We start from the raw sequence: 9,356 nt of genomic DNA, 5'->3' as shown, positions 1-9,356 counted from the left end.
ATTTTTAGGTTGCTGGTAACATGTTAAAAATGCGCATTCTGTACAGACAAAATGAAGGCAAAACACTTTCTTTCAGAAAAGAAAACACCATTAATATTTCCAAGAATGCAGCATCCAAAGATTTTAGTTGTCTGCAAAGAGATTTGAGTTTAGTGACTTACTTACTGTTTTCTTTTCGTGTTTTATTTTTACTTACCAATTATAGGGTAGTACTATGTTCGCTTTTCGACTTGAAATTTTCGCGGTTACTTTATTAAAACAGTTCAATATAAAGCAGATAAATTAACTCAATTGATGCACAGTTTCTTGTTCCTCTAGATTTCGGCAAGACTTTACAGGAATATGTTTGTTTTCATTTATAATTTTGATTATTTCAGGAAAAGTAATCGCGAAAATAAAGTGATTTTCGATTTATTCAAAGTTTTCCTCAACATTTTGGCGGTTTGGAAGTAATTCACAAACAATTTGAAAATGTATTGAAGATTACCTGTTTGAAGTCAAGTTGAATTTATGTTGAAAATGATATTTACCCTCAAACTGAAAAGGTGTTGCATCCTGTGTTTATTGGGAATACCAATAAACACAAACGTTTGAAAACAATTAGGGATTATTTGTGTTGAGAAATTATTGAGAAAATCGCGTTCTCAAAAAAAAAAAACAGACATTACACTAAAGACCGGCAAAAATTTATTTAATTCTACAACAAAAAACAGGGCTGTGTACACAAATTTTAAACCAGCTAATCGCTTTCAAAAATTGTTAATATATGTTCCAAATATTCCTCAAATAAATTGTTTATTATTTACAGACCTTTTAAAACTTTTACACACACAGTGATTGTAATAAATTAAATGTTTGCTGCCAAAATATGCTTTTGACAACCCTGTTATTTTCATTAGAGGTGCGTACCACCTTCATAAGCGTAGGAAGGCCTCTGGGGAGGGGGCTTAGACCCCCCCAGAAAAATTTTAGCCCCCCCAGAATTTGAAACTCTATTTATGATTTTCCATTTTTCAATAAATGTCAATAGTTTTTTTTTTAATTTTTATAAAAATTAAACAAGTATATACAATCGCACAAAGTTCCGCTAAAGACTTTCATGAACAATCGAATTACTTGGGTTGTGATAGCAGTTGCCGATGGCAATGTTTGAAGTCAGATATTTATGAAATAAAGCTGTGGTTGAACTTATGATTGATTTAGTTTAGTCAATTAAAAAATAGTAATTGATATTAAACTCTTCTTTCATAAATAAATATCTTAATAATGCTGCGAAAAAGCGGCGCCAAAAAAGTAGTGAAAATGTTCTTTTTGGGTCTAGAAGTAGTGCAAAATTGGCGGCCGTTCAACAGCCGTTGTAATGAATTTGCATCACTTCTTAACGTGAGATCCGAATTCAGTGTTTTGAATGTGAATTAAAAAATTTTGTGATATTTTCCCAAATAAATAATTTTTATACTAGTAGTGTAGTTAAAATAATTGAGGACATTTTTGGAAGTACTTTTAAAGTTGTGCCTTTAGAACAACTCACAATTTTTTTGCTGGGAAAAGTGTGGAACTACTTTTAGTTGCTTTATTATAAATTAATTGTCGAGTTATTTTGATGTCTAATTTTTTATTCAATTTTATGAAATAAAACATTAATTGAACCTATAAGTTCAGTCTATAAATTTTTAGCTAGGGGGGCTATAGCCCCCCCTAGGAAAATTGTCTAGCTACGCTAATGAAATTGAACGCTACCGAAAATTTCGTTAGCATAAATAGCAATGCATTTCTTATGGGAATGAAATTTTTCGCTAGAGGTGCATACCGGCCTTAAACAGTAAAATTCCAATGGTTTCTCGAATGTAACGCTCATTCGCCGTTGTTACATTTTTAGGTGCATAACCAGGCCTCTAGGCTATTCAGTCTATCGTGATTAGGGCTGTCATTCGAGATCGACTTTTATAAATCCCGGGATTCGGGATTTCAAAATATACAATATCCGGATTTTCCGGGATTGTTTTCGGGATCCAGAAATTTTCGGGATACTTTAAATATTTTAAGTAATAACAATCTAAAGCACCAAAAAATTATTGTACATTAAACTAATTTAGTTTAATTCAATTTTATTAACAAAAAACAAAAGAACATAAGAGTAAATTAAAAAAAAAAAAAAACAATTTCCAATTGTTATTAATTGTTATTAACGAACACTTAGTCCCACTCAACATTATGGAGAAAGAAAAACAAAAATATTATGACAAAATAAATTAAAAAGCAATTTCATATCGTTATCTCATTCAGCAAACCATCCTTAAAATGGTTTGATTAAATTGTCAAAAAATTTTCACCAATATACCTTTCACAATTTTAAGCGAAATAACTATGTTTTCAGCACTTCATTTTCGTTTCAGACTTTCATGTACATTTCATACTTTTTGATACGCTTCCCCCATCACAGTTGGCGATTGTTGTAGTGTCACTTACGAGTCTGTGGTAGCCAAGGCCGTAGCCAGGATTTTAATTCGGGGGGGGGGGGGTTCAACTTAAAAAAAATATTCATATAATCTCATGTGTAGAAAATTTTATTTATGCATATGTATACAATATTTTTATAATATTAAATTGATCCGACGGGCTTTTTGGGCAGCAAACAAATCAATTACTTCTTCAGTCGGCACATTTATTCGGCGATGAACGGACATTAATGCCAATCCATTGAGTGTACTCTCGCTAGTCGAATTTCTAAGATACGTCTTTAATCTCTTCATTGTTGAAAATGAAAGTTCGGATGAGTACCTAGTAACTGCAGGGATGGAAAATGCAGTACTATAGTACTTTTTTCAATACTTTTTCACCCCGGTCAGTTCCGTAGTACCCCCGCGAATGATTTAGTACCTTTTGTGTAGACATTTTTGAGTCGATATCAGATTTATGATACAATAGCTTTGACAAAATATTTTAATATTTTGAGAAAGTCTATATCAACCTTATTTGCTAATAGTCTTTTACCAATATGGCAAAACAGACATGTTCATGTGGGAAGAAAATCTCGATTTTGTAAAAGACATAGTCAAAAACAGGATTTTATTGAACTTCAAGAATGCGATTCTATATTATCGATTTTTTATTTCGGTAGAAAATGTTGTCAAAATTTTATTTCTATATAGAATTTTTGCAAAATTTTATTTTTATAGAAAATTTTGTCAAAATTTTATTTCAATTGAAAATTTTGTACTAATTTTATTTCTATAGGAAATTTTTGCAAAATTTTATTTCTATAGAAAAAATTTTGCAACATTTTTTTTTCACAGATTTTTTTTGCAAAATTTTATTTCTATAGAAAATTTTTGCAAAATTTTATTTATATAGAAAATTTTGTCAAAATTTTATTTTCTTTAAAATTTAGTCTCTTGACAATAATTTTCCAGTGAAATTTTTGTTGAAATTTAGTAAAAAGTACCTTTCCGCTCAAAAAATACCTTTTTTGTACTTTCTTAAAAATTGTATTTTCCACCCCTGAGTAACTGGCAAAGTGACCAAAATTTTTAAAAGAATATGCACGTTTGGAAATATCTCTTTATTGCACTCTCCAAGTGCTTCCATCGCTGAATTAGGCAGGTTCTTTTCGCAGGTTTTGCGCCATTTCATTTACACATGTGTGTTTGGCTGCTTCGTTGTTGTTGCTATAGCCAAACAAAGCGAGTCATGTTCACAAAAAGAACAACAAACACAAATAAAAAGCAGAAAGACATTTTCCAAAAATGAAATTTGTGGTGCGAGAACAAAAACAATTTGTTTTTTTTTCGACCGTCGTTTGACGGGCTTTTCAACTAGTATTCTATGATTTGTGCAAGTTTTATAGGTAAGCATTTTTCAAAATAAAACCTCCAGCTTTTCTTCAACATCTTCGATAAGATTTTTCTATGCAGCTAAAAATATATATTTATATAAAAATATTCATTCATTTCGGGGGGGGGGGTTTGATCCCCCTCACCCCCCCCCCCCCCCCCTGAATACGGCCTTGGTGGTAGCGATGAGGATGAAATGGAACTTTGAAATGCTGGCAGGGTTGTTGCTTTTTTTCAAATTAAAGGCTTTGATAAAAAAAAAATGCTGTAAAACGTCCGCTTTTGGACAGTACATTATGTAATAAACAAATGTTTGTTGCTTATTTTTCAAATTAAAGGCCATGTGCAAGTGTATTTGGTGTGAGGGATATAATATGATAATGCTCGTAAATATAAACTTGGCCAAATTTAGTTCGTTTTCACTCGACAAAATGAACCGAATACTAGCATTTTGGCTATTGTACTAAATTTTGTTGTAGTGGTTCCTTAAATTTTAAGATATCGGAACATTGAGTATTGAAATACCTAAATATTTGGAATATACTTGAAAGAATACGTATCCACAAACAGTAGCCAATATTTGAATGAAATATTTAAGGTTTATAAGTGACCTACAATTGAATCAAGGCTTCTTGACAGAAAAATAACCTATGTTTCAAATATCCGCAAGTCATGTTGTATGTCGTCGAGTATACAGTACTTACTTATCATCTATATAAATAAATACATTGACGTCACGGTCATCACAGCGTGTTGATCTACAATCAATTTGTTTGATCCCGATGGGAGACTCGGACAATAATCATGACTTCACAAAATTGTATCTTTTTTCGCGCCAAACACACAGCATCCCAGAGCTATAGATACTTTAGGTGTATGAATACATCAAACACATGGCATTATCAAAGAACTTGAAAGCAATTTAATAATTACTTCTGTGAATGGCACTGGTCAAGATAGGCAAGCGGGGCGTTGTAATCAATAATGAACTCGCAAATAAAATCTGTCGACACCATACCGCAGGTTTTAATCGAAGCCTTGTCGATCACAAGAATAAGACACGTCCAGAAATCGGTGCACTCCTTGTCACCTCACATTAGGCTTCTACACAAAAAAAGGTGAATTCCGGTGAAATCTCAAGGCAATGTTATTTCAATTGCTCCACACTGCCTCTTATGACTGCACTACAAACACAGTCGAAGAAGGCAGTGTATGAATTAATGTGAATGAATTAATTTCACCACAATTTGTTTTTATAAAATATGTTTGTTTTGTTTTCTACTTCTATACGATAGCTATCAATTTCATATTCCATCAATCAAATATATCTGGACTATATCTTATACCTCATTCACATTACACTTTAAAAATCCACGTTAACTAGATGTTTGCACTAATTCCGAAGTTGTTCTACAAAAGCGACTATCACCCTAGTTATGTAATGTAAATCATAGAACTATTGAGTTTATATAAGTTTAATTTCTTTGTTTAATTATTTGACTGGCAAAAATTAGTATTACTCGAATAACCTTATTTTTTATCGACGCTGCCATTTTTAAAACAACCCTTTGTTAGAAGCTTTCTGACTTTCTTTAGAACATATTCTGAATATAACCAATTGCAAAAGTTATCTATATGCGATGGATATGATTATTTTATTACTTTTTATTAAAATGGTCTAGTTAAGTAATGGAGTAATTTGATTTTGCGTATAAATTCCACAGATTTTTAATTATGTTGTTTTAATTAGTTGACCTTTAAACTTTTAATTATATTTGCTTAGTTCGGCTTGAGGTCATGTGAATAAAAACAGATGTTGTTGTTTTTTGAGTTGTATTTTTATATTTAAAATTTTCCAATATTTCGAGACATCTCCGATGCTCGTCTTCAGGGAAATTACTTTAAACAAAAAGAAAAAAAAAAACATTTAACACATTAACAAAAAAAAATATATCATTACATGAAAAACACAGTTAATTACATTTAAATTTAAAGAACAGTGAACTTATTTACAAGGGAGTATATTTACAACTAAAGGGTGATTCTTTTGAGGTTAGGATTTTCATGCATTAGTATTTGACAGATCACGTGGGATTTCAGACATGGTGTCAAAGAGAAAGATGCTCAGTATGCTTTGACATTTCATCATAAATAGACTTACTAACGAGCAACGCTTGCAAATCATTGAATTTTATTACCAAAATCAGTGTTCGGTTCATTTCATCATTGAATTTTATTACCAAAATCAGTGTTCGGTTCATTTCTGGTTGAATGGCTACGTAAATAAGCAAAATTGCCGCATTTGGAGTGAAGAGCAACCAGAAGCCGTTCAAGAACTGCCCATGCATCCCGAAAAATGCACTGTTTGGTGTGGTTTGTACGCTGGTGGAATCATTGGACCGTATTTTTTCAAAGATGCTGTTGGACGCAACGTTACGGTGAATGGCGATCGCTATCGTTCGATGCTAACAAACTTTTTGTTGCCAAAAATGGAAGAACTGAACTTGGTTGACATGTGGTTTCAACAAGATGGCGCTACATGCCACACAGCTCGCGATTCTATGGCCATTTTGAGGGAAAACTTCGGAGAACAATTCATCTCAAGAAATGGACCGGTAAGTTGGCCACCAAGATCATGCGATTTGACGCCTTTAGACTATTTTTTGTGGGGCTACGTCAAGTCTAAAGTCTACAGAAATAAGCCAGCAACTATTCCAGCTTTGGAAGACAACATTTCCGAAGAAATTCGGGCTATTCCGGCCGAAATGCTCGAAAAAGTTGCCCAAAATTGGACTTTCCGAATGGACCACCTAAGACGCAGCCGCGGTCAACATTTAAATGAAATTATCTTCAAAAAGTAAATGTCATGGACCAATCTAACGTTTCAAATAAAGAACCGATGAGATTTTGCAAATTTTATGCGTTTTTTTTTTAAAAAAAGTTATCAAGCTCTTAACAAATCACCCTTTAAAAGCTAATCTGTCTTTCTATCTTTTTGTACAATATTTCTATAAATATGTGCACAATGGTCCGTATCAGTCTTAAAATTCATTCGTCTTTCTGCAGGTACATTTATAATATGTAGCATCTCCAGAGTAAATCTCCTTTTATAATTGGTTTCTTGCGTCAAAATATCTACGTCCTTAAAGTTTGGTTTGTGTCCTGTTAAAGTGCAATGTGCTGCAAGTGCCGTCTTTTGCTCCAAGGGCTTATCAGTGGCTTTCTGATCAGATTTATGCCCTGAGAGTCTAGTTTTTAATTTGGTTTTCGTTGTACCAATATATACTTTTTGGCAAGTATCAGAGTCATTTCCATTGCATTTGATCTTATATACTACGTTTGACTTGTCTTCTTTCTTAATTTTAGATTTTGTCTTGCTGAAGAATTGATTTACTGTATTATGAGTCCTTTGTGCAATTTGAAATTTGTCCTTATTTAGCATGTTAGATGATTTGAATCTTTCCGAGAATTGGGGGACATATGTCAAGGGTTATAAATTTTGGGTTCAATTTCGTCATGTTTGATATGTTGTTGTTCTTTTACATGTTGTATTAGGTCGTCAATCGTCTTATTCGGGAAATCATTTAATCGCAATATGGTCCTTATCTTATCTTCGTTGTCTTTATGAAATATTTTGTCGCTGATATCGTGTACTCTTCTTTTTAATTATTTTCGTTTTGAACTTAAATTATTAAATTATTTTCGTTTTGAACTTAAATTTCTTTATACACCCAACAACACAGTGACGACACCAGGAAAGAACAAACGCAGATGTCTCGCCGATTTCACAGAAATAAGTAAACACTTTTCGTCAAATTCAAGAAAATTTATTAGACAAAATCATTTTCTTTCACTTGTAAATTTCGTACTGTGAAGGAAAACAAGTATATACGGCCGTAAGTTCCGCCAGGCCGAATCTTATGTACCCTCCCACCAAGGATTGAGTAGAAACTTATACTAAAGACTGTCATCCACAATCGAATTACTTGGGTTGTGGAAATACTTGCCGATGACCTTGTCATCTTAAAACATCTTAACATCGTCATCTAGATTGTAAGTTAGTCCATACGTGGTATATATTAGACAAAAACAAGTATATACGGCCGTAAGTTCGGCCAGGCCGAAGCTTATGTACCCTCCATCATGGATTGCGCAGAAACTTCTTCTAAACACTGCCATCCACAATCGAATTACTTAAGTTGCGGTAACGCTTGCCGATGGCAAGGTATCTTAAAACCTCCTAACACCATCTTCTAAATTGTATGTAAGTCCATACGTGGTATATATTAAATCACAAAAGATCGATCCAATACGTATATAATTTAGTTTGACAAAGTAGACATAAAATTTTGACAAAATTTTCTACAGAAATAAAATTTTAACAAAATTTTCTATAGAAATAAAATTTTCACACAATTTTCTATAGAAATAAACTTTTGACAAAATTTTCTATAGAAATAAAATCTTGGTAGATTATTTTTGGCTCGAGTGGCAACCATGATTATGAACCGAATAAAATTTGAACAAAATTTTCTATAGAAATAAAATTTTGACAATGATGAAAATTTTATTATGAACCTAATAAAATTTTAACAAAATTTTCTCTAGAAATAAAATTTTGACAAAATTTTCTATAGAAATAAAATTTTGACAAAATTTTCTATAGAAATAAAATTTTGGTAGACTATTTTTGGCTCTAGTGGCAACCATGGTTATGAACCGATATGTACCAATTTTTGTGTGATTGGACCAATTTTGGTATGGTTGTTAGCGAACATATACTAGCACCACGTTCCTAATTTGAACCGGATCGGATGAATTTTGCTCCTCCAAGAGGTTCCGGAGGTCAAATCTGGAGAACGTTTTATATGGGGGCTATATATAATTATGGACCGATATGGACCAATTCTGGCACGCTTGTTAAAGATCATATACTAACACCATGTTCCAAATTACAACCGGATTGGATGAAATTTGCTTCTCTTGGAGTCTTCGCAAGCCAAATCTGGGGATCGGTTTATATGGGAGCTATATATAATTATGAACCGATGTGGACCAATTTTTGCATGATTGTTAGAGACCATATACCAATATCATGTACCAAATTTCAGGCGGATCGGATGAAATTTGCTTCTCTTTGAGGCTCCGGAACCCAAATCTGGGGATCGGTTTATATGAGCGCTATATATAATTATGGACCGATGTGGACAAATTTTTGCACGGTTGTTAGAGACCATATACCAACACCATGTACCAAATTTCAGCCGGATCGGATGCAATTTGCTTCTCTTTGAGGCTTCGCAAGCCAAATCTGGAGATCGGTTTATATGGGTTCTATATATAATTATGGACCGATGTGGACCAATTTTTGCATGGTTGTTAGAGACCATATACCAACATCATGTACCGAATTTCAGCCGGATCGGATGAAATTTGCTTCTCTTTGAGGCTCCGCAAGCCAAATCTGGGGATCGGTTTATATGGGGGCTATATATAATTATTGACCGATGTGGACCAATTTTT

This window comes from Haematobia irritans, chromosome 1, assembly GCF_050003625.1.
Source record: "Haematobia irritans isolate KBUSLIRL chromosome 1, ASM5000362v1, whole genome shotgun sequence".
Taxonomy (NCBI): Eukaryota; Metazoa; Arthropoda; class Insecta; order Diptera; family Muscidae; genus Haematobia; species Haematobia irritans.
This window is presented reverse-complemented; position numbering follows the sequence as displayed.